Genomic DNA, 21037 nt, shown 5'->3' on the forward strand with positions numbered 1-21037 from the left:
AAATAAGGGGTGTCGGTGCAGAAAGTGACCAACACGTAAATATTTGTAGTTTTGCTGTACGTTGTGATCGGAGGTAGCCTAGCACTCAATGACATAGGGTTTATATTGGTTCAGGTAATGTGCCCTACGTCCAGTTTGAGTCGGTCGGTGATTTTATTCTTGAGCCTAGGTGCTCGAAGTTTGCTGTGGGGTTACAAACGGAAGGGAGAAAGATGGGGGTACAAGAGGTCCGGTCGGACTCTGGTCTGAAGGACCAAGAGTGACGGGAGCCCCACTATGTGCTAAGTGTTCGAGCGTGTGCTCGGTATAACTTTAGAGTGTCTAAAGTTACAGAGGGTAAATCAAAGTAAGTGAACTGATCGATCTTTTTGTTGGAAGAGAGCTCATCCCCTTTTATAGACGAATGGGATGGCCTTACAAGTGAGAGGGAGAGAGTACACTTGCTGCTCAGTCTTGCTACCCACGCTGGCGAGTACAAGATGATGGTAGGCGCCCACAATACTATTTAATGTTAGATGCACATGGGAGGTTGCGTCGTCTTCTTCCGATATGGCAGATGTCAGTGCCTTGCACACTGTTGATACCCAGAGGTATGCAAGGGATTTTACCATGTTCGCCTGGTCCGGTAAATGTCGGCACCCACAACACTGTTGATGCCTCAGAGGTATGTGGGGGGGAGCCTTACCGTATTTGTCTAGTATGGGAGTTGATGGCGCCCACAACACTGTAGGGAAAATGTCGGCGCCTACAACATTGTTTGGGTTCTGTCTTGCCAGGGAGGTCACAGGGTACTGTCCTGTAGGTGTACAGGGTACGGCCCTGATATTGTGGTTGACTTGAGTGCTCTGCTTTATTTTCTCTGTCCATTTCCTGGTCCTTACCGAGCGGGCGTCCCCGGTCGGTTGGTCCCAGTCGGTTCTGATTGCGCCAGTCAGAGAGGAGTTGCAAGCAGAGGTTCGATGCATTCCCGGTCCGAGAAGCGGGTCGGAGTCAGAAGAGGTGTTTTGGCCAGGCCTTCTGGTCGGAGAGGCTGTCTGGAGGTGGGTTGGTGTCGAAAGCGAGCATTGTTCCTCCTTTGTGAGGCCTTCCGGTCGGAGACGGGCCAGAGTCGGAAGCGGGGCGCCGTTCCTCCTCGGCCAGGCCTTTCGGTCGGAGATTGGCTTATCCTTCTAGCCTATCGTTTAGGTGTTTGGGCCGGCCCAAGGGTTTGTGAGTCGTTCGCAACGTTGTCTATCGGGCCGAGCCTTTACTGGGAAGCCGGTCCATAAGGGACCCTGGGTTTATGAACCCGACAGGAGCCCCCGAGCCCCCGGGCGATTCAGGTTGAATCGTTTGGGAGATTTTTGTCTTGATGGCGGGTGCGCACGAGCGCACCCGTGGGTGTTGCCCCCGAGCCCCCGAGCGATTCGGGTAGAATCATCTAGAGGGTTTTCGTGTTGCCAGCGGGGGAAGTTTTATTCTGTCAGCGGGTGCGCACGAGCGCACCCGCGGGTGTAGCCCCCGACCCCTTGGGTGATTCGGGCAGAATTGCCTAGGGGGTTTTGTCAGTGGGCATGTGTGCGTGCATTTTAGTTGAGATAGAGTCGTCAACCAAGGTGTCATGCGTAGATCCTAGTGTCGGTGCAACCCGCGCAACCATGACAGTTAGTTTAGGGATCGGGCGAGACAGGGCTCATGGATCCTGACGTCGGTGCAACCCGCGTAGCCGAGGCAGTTAGTTTAGGGATTAAGCGAGATAGAGCTCATGGATCCTGGCATCGGTGTAGCCCACATAGCCGAGGCAGTTAGTTTAGGGATCGGGCGAGACGGAGCTTGTGGATCCTAGCGTCGGTGCAGCCTGCGTAGCTGAGGCAGTTAGTTTAGGGATCGGGCGAGATGAAGCTCGTAGATCCTAGCATTGGTGTAGCCCATGTAGTCGGATCGAGCGAGACGGAGCTCGTGGATCCTGGCGTCGGTGCAGCCCGCGCAGCCGAGGCAGTTAGTTTAGGGATCGAGCGAGACAGAGCTCGCGGATCCTGCCATCGGTGCAGCCCGCGTAGCCGGATCGGGTGAGACGGAGCTCACAGATCCTGGCGTCGGTGCAGCCCGCGTAGCCATGGTAGTTTAGGGATCGAGCGAGATGGAGCTCACGAATCCTAGCGTCGGTGCAGCCCACACAACTAAGGTAGTTAGTTTAGGGATCGGACAAGATGGAGCTCGTGGATCCTGGCGTCGGTGCAGCCCATGCAGACGAGGCAGTTAGTTTAGGGATCGGGCAAGACGGAGCTCGTGGATCCTGGCGTCAGTGCAGCCCACGCAGCCGAGGCTTTTTTGGGTGTCTTGAGCCCCTAAACCATGTTGGGCTTGGTAGGGGTTGGTTTGAGTTTTTTGTGTTACCCCATCCTTGGTTTCTCACAATCAGAGGGGCTGAGATAACGTTGCTTGCCTCGATGGCTCGGCCTCGAGTGACGCGCTCGGTGAGCTCACTAACGGGTATGATCAAGTGAAATCCGGGTCCATCGTTCATGACAGGGTCCGCATAGCCCTCTTGTGACATTCCACTGCTCCTTAACCTGTAACCCGATAGATGCCTGGGTCATTTCAGAGACCGACCTAGGTGGCCCACTGGCCTCCCCTCGATGGAGATTATGTGGGTTTGGCAGAGATTTAGGATCGATTGAGATGACCCTGTCTGCTTCAGGGCAGACTGGGCGAGGGCCACATGGGGCTCATCTGCATTTTCTCCCCTGGCTCTGTTTGATGTAAGGTGGCCTCGAGCCCTTCGTGGGCTGGCCTTCGAACCATGGTCGGTCGTTGCTCATGTTGAATGAGGCAATTGCCGCTTCTTGACGCAACACGGAGTGTTGTGATGCATTTGACTACATACGCAATGCTTTAGTCTCGGAGCCCCCGAGCGATTCAGGTAGAATCATCCAGGGGGCATGGGCATATGAAATGAATGCGTGTATGGATGTATGAATGATTATATAAAAAATAGTGGGGGTTTGGTAATGTTACCTTGATGACTCAAGTAACGGGGTTTGAAGAGCTCCAATCGGAAATGTCCGACCGAGATCCATGCTCATCATTCGTGTCAGAGTCGGCATGGCCCACATGGGGCATCCCTTTGCTTCTTACCTGTCTCTCGGTGTTTTCCTGAGCCGTTCGATTGACTTTGGAAGCCCAATGATCTCTCTTGATGGAGATCCCGTTGTTTGGGTCTTTCCATGTCCCTCCTAGGAAGGCAGAGAGCCGCCCACATGTGGTGGTGCTTTGTTTCTCACGCCCGGTCATGCTGTAGTGGTGGGCCATACCAAGGCCATGTCCCATCTGACTAGGTGCCATTCCATCGGTCAGTGTGCGTCCCATCGGTCAGGGCCCATCCCATTGTTTCCCCTCCGCATTGAATGGGGGAAGGGAGAGAGTTTCTCGCCCCAATCCTTTTGCCTTTCCACAACTACTCCGCCTCTTCTTTAAATAGGGGAAGGGAGAAGGAAAGGAGAACTCATAGACCCGTTTGTAATTTTGGGGCACAATGTCGAGTTGGAGGTCCCCCAACGTAGATGAGATGGTGCTGACCGCCTTCACCAAGAAGGGGCTGGTTCCCCCAAAGGAGATGGCGCACTGGAGGGTGTCGTACGTCGCCGGCTTCGTCACCGTCTATGAGGCTTTCATCGGGATGGAGCCACACGTGGACTCCTTCTGGTGAGTGTTCTCTGGGCGTGCCTTGTCAAAGAGGAAGACGCTCGGGACTACGCCAGTTGGAGGTTTCGCTCAGGTTGTCTAGTTCATAAAGTTTGATGAGATATCTTCCAGCCATGGCAGCCATACCTTAGCGGGCAGCGTCCTTGCCTAGGAGCTACCTCGACTGCATGAGAAGGTCAGGAGCTCCATGCTCTTCTGCTAAGCATCTATGGGTGTGACGCCCTTGAGGTACCCGTTGCGCTCGCCGATGTCGAGGAAGCAAAACCGAGCGGGGTCCTTGAGGTACCCGTTGTGTCCGACGGCATGTGTCGTGGCCTCTCCTTTGTCATCAGCTGATGCCACTGAGCGGCCATAGTAGTATTTGGAGTAGAAGTAGTCATCAAATGTAATCGTTAAGTTCACGGGGGAGCTCCCGTGTGAATAGTTTTTGTATCAATGAATATGTCAGTTCAGTTTTTGTGATAGAATCACTATCCATTCCTTATTTTTTATCCTAGCATAGCTTTGTTTTTATCCTTTGTTTTTCACACCTGCTCGTTCGTTCTGTAGGCTGCAGCTTTTAAGAACCTGGGCATGGCCCGCGGGGCTCGGCTGCTCATAACCATAGGTCATGGCGGGGTGCGTTCGGTTGGGAGTAAGAACAAAGTTATGTAGGGTAATCAAAGGAATGGAATGCACTTTCGTTCGGGGACAAAGTTTTTACCATGTGATAGTAAACAAAAGAGGTAGTATTTAGTATTGTACCCTCATGGAGCCCCTGAGCGACCCGAGCTGAAAGTGTTCGGGCTGGGCTATTTTACAGGAGCAAGTGTTGAATAAAAGTGGTAAGACCAAATTTAGGGGAAAAATGACGTAGCTGTTCAATGTTCCAAGTGTTGGTGAGAACATTGCCGTTATCATCCTTCAGTTGGTAGGTGCCCGGTCGGATCACTTCTATCACCATATAGGGTCCTTCCCATTTTGGAGAGAGTTTGTGTTTTTCCTTCGTTGATTGGGTCCTCCGGAGCACGAGATCACCGACTTTGAGGATCCTCCCCCTGATCTTCCTTTCGTGGTACCTACGGAGAGTTTGCTGGTAGCAAGTGGAGTAGATGACGGTTGTCTCATGGGCCTCCTCGAGCAGGTTGACTATGTCTTGCTGAGCCTCTGTGGCTCAGGAGAGGTCGAAAGCCTTCACTCTTGGGGCACCATGGTCGAGGTCAGTGGGCAGCACTTCTTTAGGTCCATAGGCTAGGAAGAAGGGTGTGAACACTATGGATCGGTTTGGGGTCATTCTTAGGCTCTAGAGGATTGCTGGGACCTCTGCAACCCATCACCCGGTGTACTTGCTGAGTCGGCCGAAGATGCGTGGCTTAAGTCCTTAGAGGACCATGCCATTGGCACTCTCGACTTGACTGTTAGTACGTGGGTGTCCAACCAAGGCCCAGTCAATCCTGATGCCATATCCATCACTGAAGTCCAGGAACTTCTTCCCGGTGAAGTTAGTCCCGTGGTCAGTGATGATGTAGTTAGGAATGCCGAACTGGTAGATGATGTCTAGGAAGAATTTGACCGCCTCTTCTGAGCGGATGTTGGTGATGGGCTTGACCTCTATCCACTTGGTGAACTTGTCGACTACTACAAGTAGGTGAGTGAAGCCGCCCGGGCCCTTTTTGAGGGGTCCTACCATGTCAAGCCCCCAAACCACGAATGGCCAGGTGATGGGGATGGTTTGAAGCTCCTTTGCCGGCAAATGAGTTTGCCAAGCATAGAATTGGCATCCCTCACACCTGCAGACGACCTCCTCTACATCTCATAGTGCGGTGGGCTAGTAAAAACCTTGGCAAAAGGCTTTTCCAACCAACGACCTTGGGGGCGCGTGATTTCCACAAATCCCAGCATGGACCTCAAGGAGGAGCTGCTTCCCCTAGTTGGTGGGGATGCACTTCATGAGCACCCCCGATGGACTCTATTTGTAGAGTTCGTTACCGAGCGTGATGAAGGTCTTGGCGCGTCAAGCGATCCATCGGGTTTCAGTCCTTTCATGTGGGAGAAGCTCCTCGAGGAGGTAGGCGAGTAGCCATGTTCGCCAGTCGATTTGATCGAGTGCCAACACGGTGATGTCTTGGGTGACGTCATCACCAAGGCACTAGGGTCGAAGCCCCTGAGCGCTGGCTTGGCGTCAGGGTTGGAGCCCACAGGCGTTGGCTTGGCGTCAGGGTGTGTCTAGATTGGACCTTCCAGGACATGGGTGCACGGCTCATGGAGATCGTTGATGAAGATCCCACTCAGAGACGGATCTCACCTGGCGGCTAATTTTGTGAGAAAATTGGCGGCATCATTGTTCTTTCGAGGGACGTGATGTAGCTCGATCCCCTAGAATTTATCCTTGAGCTTGTGCACCTCTTGGCAGTATGCTGCCATGAGGGGGCTCTTATAGGAGGACTCCTTCATGACTTGGTCAATGACCAACTCTAAGTCACCGTGGATGTAGAGTCACGTAGCGCCGAGCTCGATGGCGATGCGTAGCCCGTTGATGAGGGCCTCATATTTCGCGGTGTTGTTTGAGGCTGAGAAATGGAGGTAGATGGCGTAACGGAGCCTACTCCCATCTAGGGAGATCAGAACCACTCCAGCCCTCGAGCTAGGAGCCATTATGGACCCGTCGATGTACATTGTCTAGTACTCGTGGGTGACGTCCGGGGTCGATAGCTGCACCTCCATCCATTCGGCGACAAAATCCGTGAGAGCCTAAGATTTAATAGCAGTACGGGGGATATACCTAATGTCATGGCCCATGAGTTCAAGTGCCCACTTGGAGATCCATCCTGCGGCATCATGGTTGCGGATGATGTCCACAAGCGAGTATGAAGTGATGACCGCAACTTCGTGATCGATGAAGTAGTGTAGGAGCTTCCGGGTCGCCATCAGCACGACGTATAGGAGTTTTTGCACCTAGGGGTACCAGACCTTGGGGTTGGTGAGTACCTTCCTGACGAAGTATATGGGCCGCTGGACCTTAAGGTGGTGTCCTAGCTCCTCCCTTTCGATGACCAGGGCAGCGCTTACCACATTGTTGCTAGCCACGATGTAGAGGATGAGGGGTTCTCCCCGTTCGGGAGCGATGAGGATTGGGGCCGACATCAGGGATGCTTTGAGGCTCTCCAGAGCCTGCTGAGCTTCCTTAGTACAGATGAAGGCATCCATCTTTTTGAGGAGCTTATAGAGTGGCATCCCCCGTTCACCGAGCTGGGAGATGAATCGGCTCAGGGCAGCCAGACAGCCGGCGAGCCTTTGCACACCCTTAATGTTGTGTATAGGGCCCATGTTGGAGATGGCCATGATCTTTTCGGGGTTGGCCTCAATGCCATGCTCGTACACGATGTATCCTAGCAGCATCCCCTTTGGAACCCCGAAAACATATTTCTCAGGATTCAATCTGATGTTGAACCTTCAGAGGTCCATGAACGGTGCGGCCAAGTTTGTGATCAGGTCGCAAGCTTGAGCCGTTTTGACCACTATGTCATCAACATAGACGACGATTGTTGGTTTTAGCCACTCGGCTTGATTAGGTTGATCGAGCGAGTCGATTTGGTCGGCGAAGCATTGCTGCATGCACCTTTGGTAGGTGGCGCCAGCGTTCTTCAGGCCAAAAGGCATGGTTACGTAGCAGTACAAACCATATGGGGGTGATGAACAAGGTTGCGAGCTAATCGGACTCTTTCATCATGATCTGGTGAGAGCCCAAGTAGGCATCCAGAAAGGAGAGGATCTCGCACCCTGAGGTGGAGTCGACTATCTGGTCTATGCGCAGCAAAGGAAAGTGATCCTTTAGACACACTTTGTTGAGGCCAGTATAATCAACACACATTCTCCATTTCCCAGTCTTCTTTTTAACAAGAACGGGATTGGCAAGCCAGTTGGAGTGGAATACCTCTCTGATGAATCTGGCTGCCAGGAGTTTGGCGACCTCTTCACCTATGGCCCTGCACCTCTCGTCGTCAAAGCAACGCAAGCATTGCTTAGCGGTCTTCAAGCTCGGGATGAGACGCAGTGCGTGCTCAGCGACGTCCCACGATATGCCCAGCATGTCAGATGGCTTCCATGTGAAGACATCATGATTGGCATGCAGGAAGTCAATGAGCTCGCATTCCTATTTGGCCGAGAGCTGGATCTCGATCCACACCATCTTGGTTGGGTTAGTGGGGTCGATCCCCACCGTCTTGGTTTCCTTGAGCGAGCGGAAGGCTGTCGAGGAGGTTGGTTTGTTGCAGTCCAAGACTGCTGGGGTCGATGACTCCCCGAGCTATGGGAGCTCAGATGAGTTGATGACTGCGGTGGCATGCTCGAAATGCTCACGGTCACACGTGAAGGCATGCGAAAAGGTGCTGCTCACGGTGATGACGCCATTCGGTCCTGGCATCTTCAGCTTGAGGTAGGTGTAGTTGGAGATTGCCATGAATTTGGCATGGCATGGCCGCCCCAAGATGGCGTGATAGGACCCTGGGAAGTCCACCACTTTGAAGGTGAGGACCTCTGAGCGGAAGTTGGCTCGGTTGCCAAACATGATAGGCAGGTTGATCTACCTGAGTGGGTATGCCTGTGCTTCCGAGATCACCCCATGGAAGGGAGAGCCCACTAGGCGGAGTTCCGATAGGGGGATGCACATGGCGTCAAGGGTGTCGACGTAGAGGATGTTGAGGCCGCTGCCTCTGTCCATCAGCACCTTGGTGAGGCGCTTCTTGCATACGATGGGGTCGACAACAAGCGGGTAGCGTCCCAATCTCATGATGTGGGAGGGATGGTCCCTCTAATCGAAGGTGATTGAAGATTCCGACTAGCTAAGGAAGAAAGGGACGGCCTTCTCGGTGGCGCATGCCTCCCTATAGCGCACCTTGTGCTGGCGCTTGGACTAGATGGCATCGGATCCACTGAAGATCATGATGCATTCCTCAGGGTCGGGGAAGCCAGCCTCATCCTTGCCTGTCATGCCTCCTTTCTTGGCTGTCGCCTCTTTGCCGTCTCCTTCTTTTGGCCCACTGGCCTGTCGCTAGAAATGTTTGAGGAGCTCACAGTCTGTGTAGAGGTGTTTGATGGGGTAGGCATGGTTGGTGCATGGGCTATCCATGAGCTTATTGAAGTGGTTAGGCAGGCCCTGCTGGGGCTGCTTGTTCGCGTGATCAGCTGCGGCGACTAACATAGAGTTGGCCGATCGGTGATGATCTTTTTTGTTCTTTTTGCCCCTCTGCGTGGAGGGGCCCTCATCCTAATCCTCGCGCTTAGCCTTGCCTTTGCCTTGGCCTCCATTGAAGCGTTGCAGGAGTGGCGCTCTCTAGATGCATCGAGCAAAGGCCCGTTGTCCTAGGCCATCCAGGCTAGGACTCCAGTCATCTGGCCAGTGACCGTGCCTAGGGTGTGTTTCACCACTCCTCGCGATGGTCCGGCCGGGGTCTATGTCACCTGCCATCACTACCGCTCGATGGATGCCATCATCATGCCAGTACCGATGCCAGTTGCTGATGACGCCACGAGCGTCTTGGTTTGGCCCGAGCTGCTCATGTACAGGTGGTTGGTGCAGAGCGGGCGCCAGGTCACGCCGGGGCGCAGATGCGGCCTCCTGTGCCATGCTTGGTGGCTGTAGCGGTGAGCGGGTGGAGCGATTTGTCTAGTGCGTCCCTACTCCCCTGGTGGGGAGAGAGGCCATGAGTTGGTGTCGTGATGCGGAGCTCTCCGCCTGTTGAACGGCGTCGGTTTCCACCAGTGCCCAGAGGTTCTGGTTGGTCGCCTGTTCCTAGGGGTCGTTCGGCTCGGGAAGGCCACGTAGAAGCATTGCCACAGCGGTGATGTTCTGGTCAGCCCGAGCAAACTATGGGGGATCATTCCCCCCATCCATGATGTTGCGCTGGACCTAGCAGGCGTGACTCTGGGCATCGCTCGCTAGTTTATGCGCACATGGCGTAGTGTGGTGCGTCGAGCGTGCCGGCGCACATGGCGGCTAGTTCTGTCGCTGTTGTCGTAGCTCCTCATTGTGCTCTTGTGTGAGCACGAGGGTCCCCGTATGAGGGTCTAGAGGGGTGTGAGTCTACAAGGACTCCGCAACAACTGATGGCTGTCCGAGAGCGTCCACCATAACGCACTCTTGGGACAGACGGTGGCTAGGTGCCACGTCACCGATGCTGGAGCCATCACTCTCAATATCATCCTCCATGAGGTTGAGGAAATAGGTGGGAGCATTGCTCGCCATCCCCATGAATTCAGACATGAGAGGGGGCAGCGCCGACATCCTTTAGAGCCCCCAGGCGTACGCATCCATGGGGGACATGAGGCCATAGGGGAACCGATCGCATGGTGGTCACGGCAGGGGCAACGGGGTCCCTTCGGATAATCAGCGGAAGATAGTGAATAGCGAGTAAATAGCAGCATGTACATTTTTCATAGCGGGGTTTGAGTAGAGAGTTTGCTCGAAATGAAGCGTAGGCGCCTCGTTGTTGAAGTCGTCGGGTGTCCTAGAGCCAACAGAGGGTGCCCCTCCAACGGGCATCGGGATGGTTACCTCTTCGCAGAGGTGTAGTACACCGAGCCGGTCGGCGATGAAGTCTAGGCTTCCAAAGAGGAAGGCCTGAGATAGCTCGAAGACTGGTGGAATCCGCATCCCAACAGGTGGGAGTGCGGGAAAATCTAGTGAGCCAAAGCAAGTCGTATCGCTTGAGCCTGCCATGGCGAAAGTAGTGGAAAAGTGGGCCATCCGATGACCAAAAAGTGTTGAACGTACAACGTCTTCCCCATGGATGGCGCCAACTGTCGGTGCAGAAAGTGACCAACACGTAAATATTTATAGTTTTGCTATACGTTGTGATCGGAGGTGGCCTAGCATTCAATGACACAGGGTTTATACTGGTTCAGGCAATGTGCCCTATGTCCAGTTTGAGTTGGTCGGTGACTTTATTCCTGAGCCCAGGTGCTCGAAGTGTACTGTGGGGTTACAAATAGAAGGGAGAAAGATGAGGGGTATAAGAGGTCTAGTCGGACTCTGGTCTAAAGGGTCGAGAGTGATGGGAGCCCCGCTATGTGCTAAGTGTTTGAGCGCGTGCTCGGTATAACTTTAGAGCGTCTAAAGTTATAGAGGGTGAATCAAAGTAAGTGAACTGATCGATCTTTTTGTTCAAAAAGAGCTCATCCCCTTTTATAGACGAAGGGGATGGCCTTACAAGTGAGAGGGAGAGAGTACATATGCTGCTTAGTCTTGCTGCCCATGCTGGTATGTACAAGATGATGGTAGGTGCCCACAATACTATTTAATGTCAGATGCACGTGGGAGGTTGCGTTGTCTTCTTCTGGTATGGCAGATGTTGGTGCCTTCCACATTGTTGATACCTAGAGGTATGTAAGGGGTTTTACCATGTTCACTTGGTATGGTAAATGGCAGTGCCCACAACACTATTAATGCCTCAGAGGTACGTGGGGGAGCCTTGCCATATTTGTCTGGTATGGGAGTTGATGGCGCCCACAACACTGTAGGGAAAATGTCAGTGCCTATAACACTGCTTGGGTTCTGTCTTGCCAGGGAGGTCGTAGGGTACTGTCCTGTAGGTATACAAGGTATGACCCTGGTATTGTGGTTGACTTGAGTGCCCTGCCTTACTTTCTCCATCCATTTCCTGGTGCTTACCAAGCGGGTGCCCCGGTCGGTTGGTCCCAGTCGGCTCTGATTGCGCCAGTCGGAGAGGAGTTGTAAGTAGGGGTTCAGCGCATTCCCTATTAGAGAAGCGGGTTAGAGTTGGAAGAGGTGTTTTGGCCAGGCCTTCCAGTTGGAGAGGCCGTTTGGAGGTGGGCCAGTGTTAGAAGCGAGTGCTGTTCCTCCTTCGTGAGGCCTTTCGATCGGAGAGGCGGGCCGGAGTCGAAAGTGGGGCGTCGTTCCTCCTCGGCTAGGCCTTTTGGTCAGAGATTGGTTTGTCCTTCTGGCCTATCGTTTAGGTGTTTGGGCTGGCCCAAGAGTTTGCACATCATTTGCAATGTTGTCTGTCGGGCCGAGCCTTTGCTAGGAAGTCGGTCTATGAGGGACCCTTGGTTTATGAACCCGACAAGGGGTCTCTCCATTAGTCAACCACTAGCTTTTTCATCATCCTACTTCATAGGATCTCCGATCACATAGGATAGGTTACCACTATGGAATGACCTCAAGTGGGTCTTAGGCCCAACTCCCTCGATGCACCTTCTATCACATTACGTGACAAACCCTTAGTAAACTGATCTGCTAGATTCTTAGATGTATGGACATAGTCCAACGCTATTACTCTAGAGTTTCTCAGTTTTCTAACAAATTTCAACCACCTCTTCACATGCCTAGTTGTCTTCATGTTATCCTTAGAACTGTTCACCTTTACTATTACCATTTGATTGTCACAGTTCATAGAAATTGCAAGGATAGGTTTTTCAACCATCGGCAAATCCATAAGGAGTTCACAAAGCCATTTAGCCTCAATAGTGGTGGTATCTAATGCTGCTAATTCTGCTTCCATTGTTGACCTCATAATGATGGTCTACTTGCAAGACTTCTAGAAAACAGCGCCACCTCTAAGTGAGAACACATATCCACTTGTGGCTTTCAACTCATCAGCATCAGATATCCAATTAGAATCGCTATACCCTTCTAGTACCCTCGGATACCCGGTATAGTGAATGATGTAGCTCATAGTCCCTTTTAGATAGCGCAACACTCTCTCAAGAGCACGCCAGTGATCATCTCCTGGATTTGAGACAAACTGGCTAAGTTTGCTCACAGCAAATGATATATTAGGCCTCGTTGCATTAGCTAAATACATAAGTGAGCCAATAATTTGAGAATATCTCAATTGATCCCGTGCTATTCTATGATTCTTCCTTAATAGCACACTTGGATCATAAGGAGTTGGAGCAGGTGTGCAGTCACTATATCCAAAGTGACTCAATACCTTTTCCACATAGTGGGATTGCACAAGTGTTACCCCACCATTTCCTTCTCTCAGTAGCTTTATGTTAAGAATAACATCAGCCTCACCCAAGTCTTTCATCTCAAAATAACTTGACAAAAAGTCTTTCACTTCCTTGATCAAATTAATGTTACTTTCAAAGATTAAAATATCATCTACATACAAGCACAAAATCACACCTTCTCCTCCAACATACCGATAATAAACACATTTATCAGCTTTGTTCACAACAAAGCCAGTTGATGTTAAAGTTCTATCGAACTTCTTGTGCCACTACTTAGGTGCTTGCTTTAGGCCATATAAAGATTTCAATAACTTACAAACCTTTCCCTCTTGACCATTCATGATAAATCCATCCGGCTGATCCATATAGATCTCTTCCTTAAGCTCTCCATTCAAGAAAGTTGTCTTAACGTGCATCTGATGAACGAGAAGACCATGTGAGGCAGCCAAGGAAAGTAGCATCCATATAGTTGTTAGACAGTGAATAAGTATCAAAATAATCTTCACCTTCTTTCTGTGTATAGCCCTTTGCCACAAGCCTCGCCTTGTACTTCTCAATAGTACCATCAGGCCTAAGCTTTTTCTTGAACACCCATTTAGATCCCACAGGTTTGGACCCGTAGGGACGATCAACCACCTCCCACATTCCATTAGACATAATAGATTCCATCTCACTCTGAACCGCTTCCTTTCATAAGTCAGCATCAAGAGATGAATATGCCTCTTCTATGGTTTTAGGAGTGTCATCCACAAGGTATATAAGATAGTCATCACCAAAGGATTTGGCAACCCTTCGTCTCTTACTCTTTCGAGTGACTACATTATTATCCTCCTCTGGATTCCACATGGGTTTCAATATCAGCTTGAATTACCGGTTTATGCATCTCAGGAAGAATAGATTCATGACTAGAAGTGCTTAGTGTATTTTTCATAGGAAACTCACTCTAAAAAAATGTAGCGTCTCTTGATTCCATAATTGTACCTTCTGTCATATCAGGTACTTTCAAATTTATTATTAAAAATCTATAACCCACACGGTGAATAGCATAACCAAGAAAAACACAATCAATGGTTTTTGGACCAAGTTTTCGCTTCTTGTTGATTGGCACATTTACCTTTGCCAAACAACCCTATGTTCGCAGGTAAGAGAGATTTAATCTCTTCTTCTCCCATTCCTCAAATGGTGTAATTTCTTTGTTTTTAGTAGGCACCCTATTCAGGACATGACAAGCTATCAATATCGCCTCACCCCATCATTCCTTAGATAGTCCCGCTATCTCTAATATGGCGTTAACCAACTCAGATAGAGTATAGTTTTTTGTCTCTGCGATACCATTGGACTATGGTGAGTATGGCGGTGTCCTCTCATGAATAATGCCATGCTCAGCACAAAACTCAGAAAACTCATTTGAGAAATATTCTCCCCCGTGATCAGAGCACAACCGCTTAATTTTCTTCTCAAGTTGGTTTTCTACTTTAGCTTTATAGATCTTAAAATAATTCAATGCTTCATCTTTTGATTTTAGTAAATACACATGGCAAAATCTAGTGCAATAATCTATAAACGTCATGAAATACCTTTTTCTACCTTTGGTCAATTCACCATTCATTTTGCATAGACCGGAATAAATTAGTTCTAATGGTGCCAAGTTTCTCGCTGTAGCGGCCTTGTGAGCCTTGCGAGGTTGTTTCGATTTAACACATACATGGCATTTAGAACTTTTGACCAAATCAAATTTTAGGATTAAATTTAAACCAGCTAAGCAAGTCATACAACCAAAATTAATATGACATAAAATGCGAATGCCAAATATTTGTCTCACTATCCCGACTCACATGATTCATAGACTTATCACATGCATCATTTAAAGACAAGCGGAACAAGCCTCCGCTCTCATAGCCTTTTTCAATAAATGTTCCATACTTAGAGAGTACACACTTATTCGACTCAAACACAAGTTTATAACCTTCACGACGTAATAAAGAAGAGAGAATTATCTATTTGGCATTGAAACAAATCACTCTTCCGTATAAGGTACTGAAAATTTTGAACTTCCTTATCTAGCACTAACTTGAAATTTCCTTCCATAAATGGCACTGCCGTCCATTTGGTGCACTAACGGTGTCAAGTGACAACTAAAATGATATCTATACCCTTCTATGTATCATCAGGCCAACAACATGTAGTGCCAGATAGGAAAAAGAATAAATAGTCATGTTGTCAAATAAGGAAAGCATAAATATCACAAATACACTTGTAAATAAAAACATGGTATTTTGATAATTGAAGAGTGCAAATAATAATCAATAAATTTCATGCACAAGCTTCACAAATTAAATTACAGCATCGGCAAGCGAGGCCGCCCTACCCCGGCACACGGATGAACTCAGCGATGTCCATGCTGCACGCGCTCGCCAAGGGGCTCGCGAACCTAGAGATCAACATGGCACGCGCGTCCACCTTCACGGCGCCCACGCCCAACATCATCGATGTCGTCAACACCAGCTTGCCATTGGCACCCAGCACTATTGTGTGCAGCCAGTTGGCGCTCTGCGATAGGTTGTTGCTACGCATGGCCTAACAAAAATGGCCACGCTCTCGACATCCACCACGGCAGCCACCTTGCTGAGTACAAGTAACCCAATGATGGGATAAAGAAGGCAACTAATCCCAGAATTACATGCATACAAAAGATAGAAACAAAGCTTAATTCTAGGTTGTTGCCGAAACAGCCTGAGATTATACGCTGCACCTGGACGTTGCCTTGCATAGCACTATACGCCTAGACGAGTGGGGGCGTTGAGTGCAGTCTGGTGGCCAGAGCTCTCGCCCAGCGCGCACGTGCTCCCGAAGCACATGGATGACAGCAGCGAGCGAAGAGACCGCGATGTTCGTGGGAGACCGCACTCGGACAGTGGCGTCTCCATACCGGGTAGTTTGCGAACGACTCCGGCGATGCGATCGCGTTCGTGTCCGAGGTGACCAGGGCAGCTATCGCGGAACTGACCAATTTATAAGAGCACAAGTACAATGGCAGCCCTACAAGCGGTCGCACTGTCATACTTAAGCCCATATAGACCCGGTAGTCTGTCAAGTACCACAACGGTTCTCGATAAACGATCCACATACAACCAAGATCATACATGATTCAACATACATGTCACATATTATACAAAGTTCACTAGATACATTTCATCATCAGAGTACGAAATAAAGTTATTACAAACCAAGTTCGATAGAGTAGTAATAGCAGAAGCAAATTAAGTTTGGAAACTAGCATTTGTCACATAGTTCAAATACAGTGCCAGCATGGGATCACAATCCACAAAAGCATAATAGAGTGATTATTAAAGAGGCCTGCGTGAGGCTTACTCCTCATCCATAGCGGGATAGAAGCAATTCTTGCAATATCCATGATATACTATGTCATCTGCAACAATAGGAATAAAACCCTGAGTACGAGAAGATACTCAACTAGACTTACCCGTCATAAACTAGAAATAAATTGACTCCAAGGATTATGCAAGGCTGTATAAGTGGAGGTAGCTTGACAACATTTTACATAAAAAGCGATTAACTCAGTTATATAATTATAGTTCCGTCATCAAGTTAATTATAACTATCCATCTCTAGATTAGCAACTATCCTGTGCCAAACATGTGGTATATCATTTTAAGAGCATACAGTAGTAACCATAGCAGGTATAGTAATTCCATGTTTATCCAAACCATCATATTCCATAATACAATTACTACAATGTTGGGACTAGCCAAGTTTCTCACTATCCGGGAGAGACGGCGATTCGAATCGATTTCAACCAGCTGAGAATTTATTCCTAACATAAACCTAGGAAAACCAGATCAACGGTCACCTTAGGTCACCTTTGGTATAACTCAAGTGCACATTTCATGGGTTCGCCCAGCGCCGCACAATCAGGGATAACCAACTGCCAGGACGTTCAGGCCTAGCCTGCCCTTGGACTCACATCTGGCTCCCCGCACATCCTTACTACCATCCAGAATGCGCACTTTGACAGAGCGAGGCCTAGCTTGAGTTGAGCTACTTAGCTTCGCGGTCGGAACGAGTTATTCGGCCAGCTAAGTGATAGACATGCGTTCAATCTTGTCAAACAACGCCAACAATGGTACGGTCCTTAATCGGTACAGACGGAATCACATGAGTCAACCTACACATAGACTCCGCCCAACCTCCATTTACTTTTTCCCCATGGTTCTTTTCCACGATAGCAAATATAGCCAACCATGCTTCGGTATCCACCTATATCTCGTAGGTGACAGGAAATCACCCGACTTCTACCGGTCTAAGCATGGCTAATCATATATTCAATCCTAGACCTACACAGGGTTAAAGGTATATTTCTAGACAAGGAAATTATATGCATCAAGTGGTTCCAATCAACTCTTATAACCTAATGCATCAAACATAAAGGACTCAAGTATTATTTTGTAAAACAATGAGAGACTTAGAATGCTCCGAGGCTTGCCTTTCGGAAAGGAAGTGGGGCGGTGATCAGGGCATTTCGGGAGCTCTTCTGGATTCTACTCCCCTTCTTCGGGAGCTATGGCTTGAGGATCTCCTGCTGGTCCCCTTCCTCTTCTTCATTGAATTCCAGCAACGTTATCTCCTCGGTCGATCCTATATGCATGATCATGGAATAAGATATTGCGAATGCATGTATGACGGCATGTATAATATGATAAGAAGTGATGAATGCATCCTTGTAAGTAATTTCAACAGCATGGTGTCAAAGTAATAACAAGTGCATCCTATTTTACTGAGTAGGTGCATATCTATTCTCTATTACCTAAGCAAACACTCATGCGACTTATTTACCGAACTACAAAATAGCAGCTATTTGTTTTTACCATAACTGGAGTTATATATATATATATATATATTGAAATCACATGGTTGTGGACATTCTAGAAAGCCTATGAAATTGTCTACAACTTCCTTTTAATACTCTTAAGGTGATTCAATAGTTATCTAGGTCAAACAAATTAGTCAATCAAATATGTCCAGAAAGTAAATATTTCGGACAGCAAATTTGTAACAGCTACCACTCTTAAACCATAAGGCCTATGACTAAAAATTTAACACAAGGTAGATTAGTAAGTTATCTACAACTTTGTTATTAATAAGTTTTACAGCAAAGATCATTATCCACATGAAATCATCCACACAATCAAAACTATACATGCAGCCTTGTAGTTGAATTATAAAGTGATAATTAGTTAGTTGCATACAATCAATTGCTTCTAAGCATTACTATTGACATCAACAATTACTATGCATCATAAGAACCATAGAAAATATCATGGTCAATCACAATCTATTTATTTAAATGCCCTTATTAATTTAATTAAATAATAGGGGAAATAACAAACCTACACCAAATGTGCACAATAAATTCTCAGAAAATTACAGTAGCTTCCTAGTACTTACCATAGGCTACTGTGAAAATTTCATACCATTTGGTCATGTATAATATCCTATGCAAAAATGAAAAGCTAGCAAGGCCTATTTAGTGAAAATAGTAAACCCTATAGAAAAGTGTCAAGCAACAGATTATATATTTTTCCTAGCTTCATATTAGTTCCATACTACTGTACAAAAATTTGCATAGCAATATGTTACATATTTTTATCCCTATAATTTTCCTCAGAAAATGCCATTTATTAATAGATAAATAGAAATATCATATGTCAATCAAGTTTACAGCAAGCCTATTATTTTTCCTAACTAGAGCATGTCAACACAAGACTAACAAAATTGGAATCACAATTTTGTCACATTTCTAGCTCAAGATATCTAATTTACAAGATTGTAAACATTCAAAAAGCATTTATTTAAATACATTTAAATCCCTAATAAAAATATCAGAACTGTACATATCATATTTTTATAAAATACTACACTTCCTAAGGAACACAATAAAATTTAGTTCGCAAGATTTGGATCTTTAGAACTCAACTTATCATTTTTCAAAGTTTGCATCAAATCTGAAAATAAATGAACTATGCTTTCTATTTTGAGTCACTGACAGCCGGGGTCCACGGCTCAGACGGGCCCGCGCGTCATCGACAACGAAAACAGGGGACGGCGACTGACCGGCGCTATCTCGCCGATGGCGAGCTCTTCGGCCAACCCAATCCCACCATCGTGATCTACAGACCAAACCACACCTATTGAGCTAGATGGCGGCAGCGCAGGTGCGACGAAGTGGGCTCGTCGTCGGCCATGGTGGCACGGCGGCGCTGCGCTACGGTGCGCCAGCCATACCTGGCCATGGCGAAGCCAGGAGAGGAGCGCACAAGTACTACGGTGACGACGCGTATCTAACTAGGCGACCTAGGTGACGTGAGGTGCTCCGACGAGCCCTGCCCGCGTGTGCGTTGGCGCGGAGGTGAGAGCACGGCGGCGTGGGTCGTCGTGTTCCGCGCCGGCGAAACAACTAAACATGGTAAGGTCAAGCCACAAGCAAGAACGCATCCTAGACAAGCCCTAACGCTAAGAATCAATAGCAAAGCATGAGCAAGACAAGCGGCGGCGAGCTCGCCGTGGAGGCGACCATGGAAGTCGTGAGTCTGGTGAGGACGGAAACGGCGAATACACCCTCACCATAGCTCCTCTGGTGCTGCAATCACATCGAGGAGGTAGAGGGGAGTGTGGCATAGCTATGGGCGAGATGGAGACGGCGACGGTGCGGTGGCGTGGGTGCAAGGCGACGGCGGAGGGGTGCGGTGCTCGGCGGTGCTGCTCTATTTCCGCGGCGAGAGCAAAAGCAGGCGATGGAAAGTGAGTGAGGGAGTGCGTGTGAGTGGGAATGAGGCGCGAGCGTGCAGATAATGGGTGCCAGCGCGCGGAGTCGAGGGCTCATCATCAGCCATGCGGCGGCCATGCTCTGTCTGCGGTCGGCCACGACCCAGCGCGGCAAGATGTTCATCAGAGCGTGAAACCTGGCCTACCGACGTGATTTGAAGGCGATAAAACTCCTAATCCATAGCTTGTTAGTGCAAACAATCTGAACAAAACTTGTAGACCTATGCACCAGCTACAATTCTTATTTAAGGATCAAGGTCTAATTCTAAATGGTTAGTGAGTAAAAACATCTCAAAGTGGAGCTTGTCAAACTGTAAACGCGAAAAGGACTTAGCAAAATTGTAAGTGTTGAAAAACAGGGAATTGCTGATTTTTGTGAGCAAATTTCAAGCATGTTAGGAGCTAAACTAGCTTATGACCCAAAAATAAAAGTTGTTCCTCTCATCAAATACTACAACTTTGCTTTAGTGAACACATCCATGCAAAGTCTCTATAACATAGTTCAAACTAGGTCAAACATAATACATTTAAATGATGACTAACACTTGAACTATGACGTAGTGACCAAATTAGCCCTAGCCATGGATACCAAAGTCATTCATAATGACATTCTAAACATGTTTAAACTATTCCTAAGGTCACACAAGCATTTCATACATTGGTTACACATTTCACTTCCTAGGTCAACATGTATATCATCACTTAGGAGCTTAATTAGACAAAGTGATCTACATGAACAATGTTCCATTAGTCATCCTAAGTGTAGCTAAGATGTTTTAGTAACTAACATCAACCACTTACACTTATACACTCATGATCATAAGCATGCATACAAGGAAACATAAAATAACAAGGCATGTTTCATATGTAAAAGCTCATATATGAATGCTTGATGCTTATGCTCATGCAATGCAAGTCAAATTATGCAAGCCTAACACCTAGGGTGTTACAACGGTGAGCCTGTCCCTATCACAGCCGTGATCGGGGTCCAAATTAAATTCCGAGCACACCGAGCCTCTCCCGACTGCGGAGGGCAGCATAACAGCTATGTGCGACCACATAACAAAGAGGGCATTTTGGTACTTCTAAAGAAAAACTAACATGGTCGAGGGAGACAACTAATGGATGGATGGCTGAAATGGACGGCAGTGCCATTTATAGAAGAAAATTTCAAGTTAGGTGCTAGATAAGGAAGTTCAAAATTTCCAGTGCCTTGTACGAAAAGAGTGATTTGTTTTGGTGCCAAATAGATAATTCTCTCAATAAAGAACCACTAATCAAATTCTTACTTATTGAGGGGACATGCTGCACTGTTCTTCAGTTGCACTGGTCTTTCCTAAAGTAAGCTTCAGATTGACCGTACCAACACCATGTACAGCCGCACGCACCCTATTCCCCATGAACAAGGAGGAAGTCCACCCAACCTGATAAGAAGAAAACAAAGAGATATCAACACACACATGAATATTAGCTCCTGTATCAACCTACCAATCAAGGTGAATGAAAATCTGAAAGAATTGTAGGTAATAAATTACCATACCCCTAATGTTCCTCCATC

Source organism: Miscanthus floridulus, chromosome 17 (genome assembly GCF_019320115.1).
Source record: "Miscanthus floridulus cultivar M001 chromosome 17, ASM1932011v1, whole genome shotgun sequence".
In the NCBI taxonomy this organism is placed as follows: Eukaryota; Viridiplantae; Streptophyta; class Magnoliopsida; order Poales; family Poaceae; genus Miscanthus; species Miscanthus floridulus.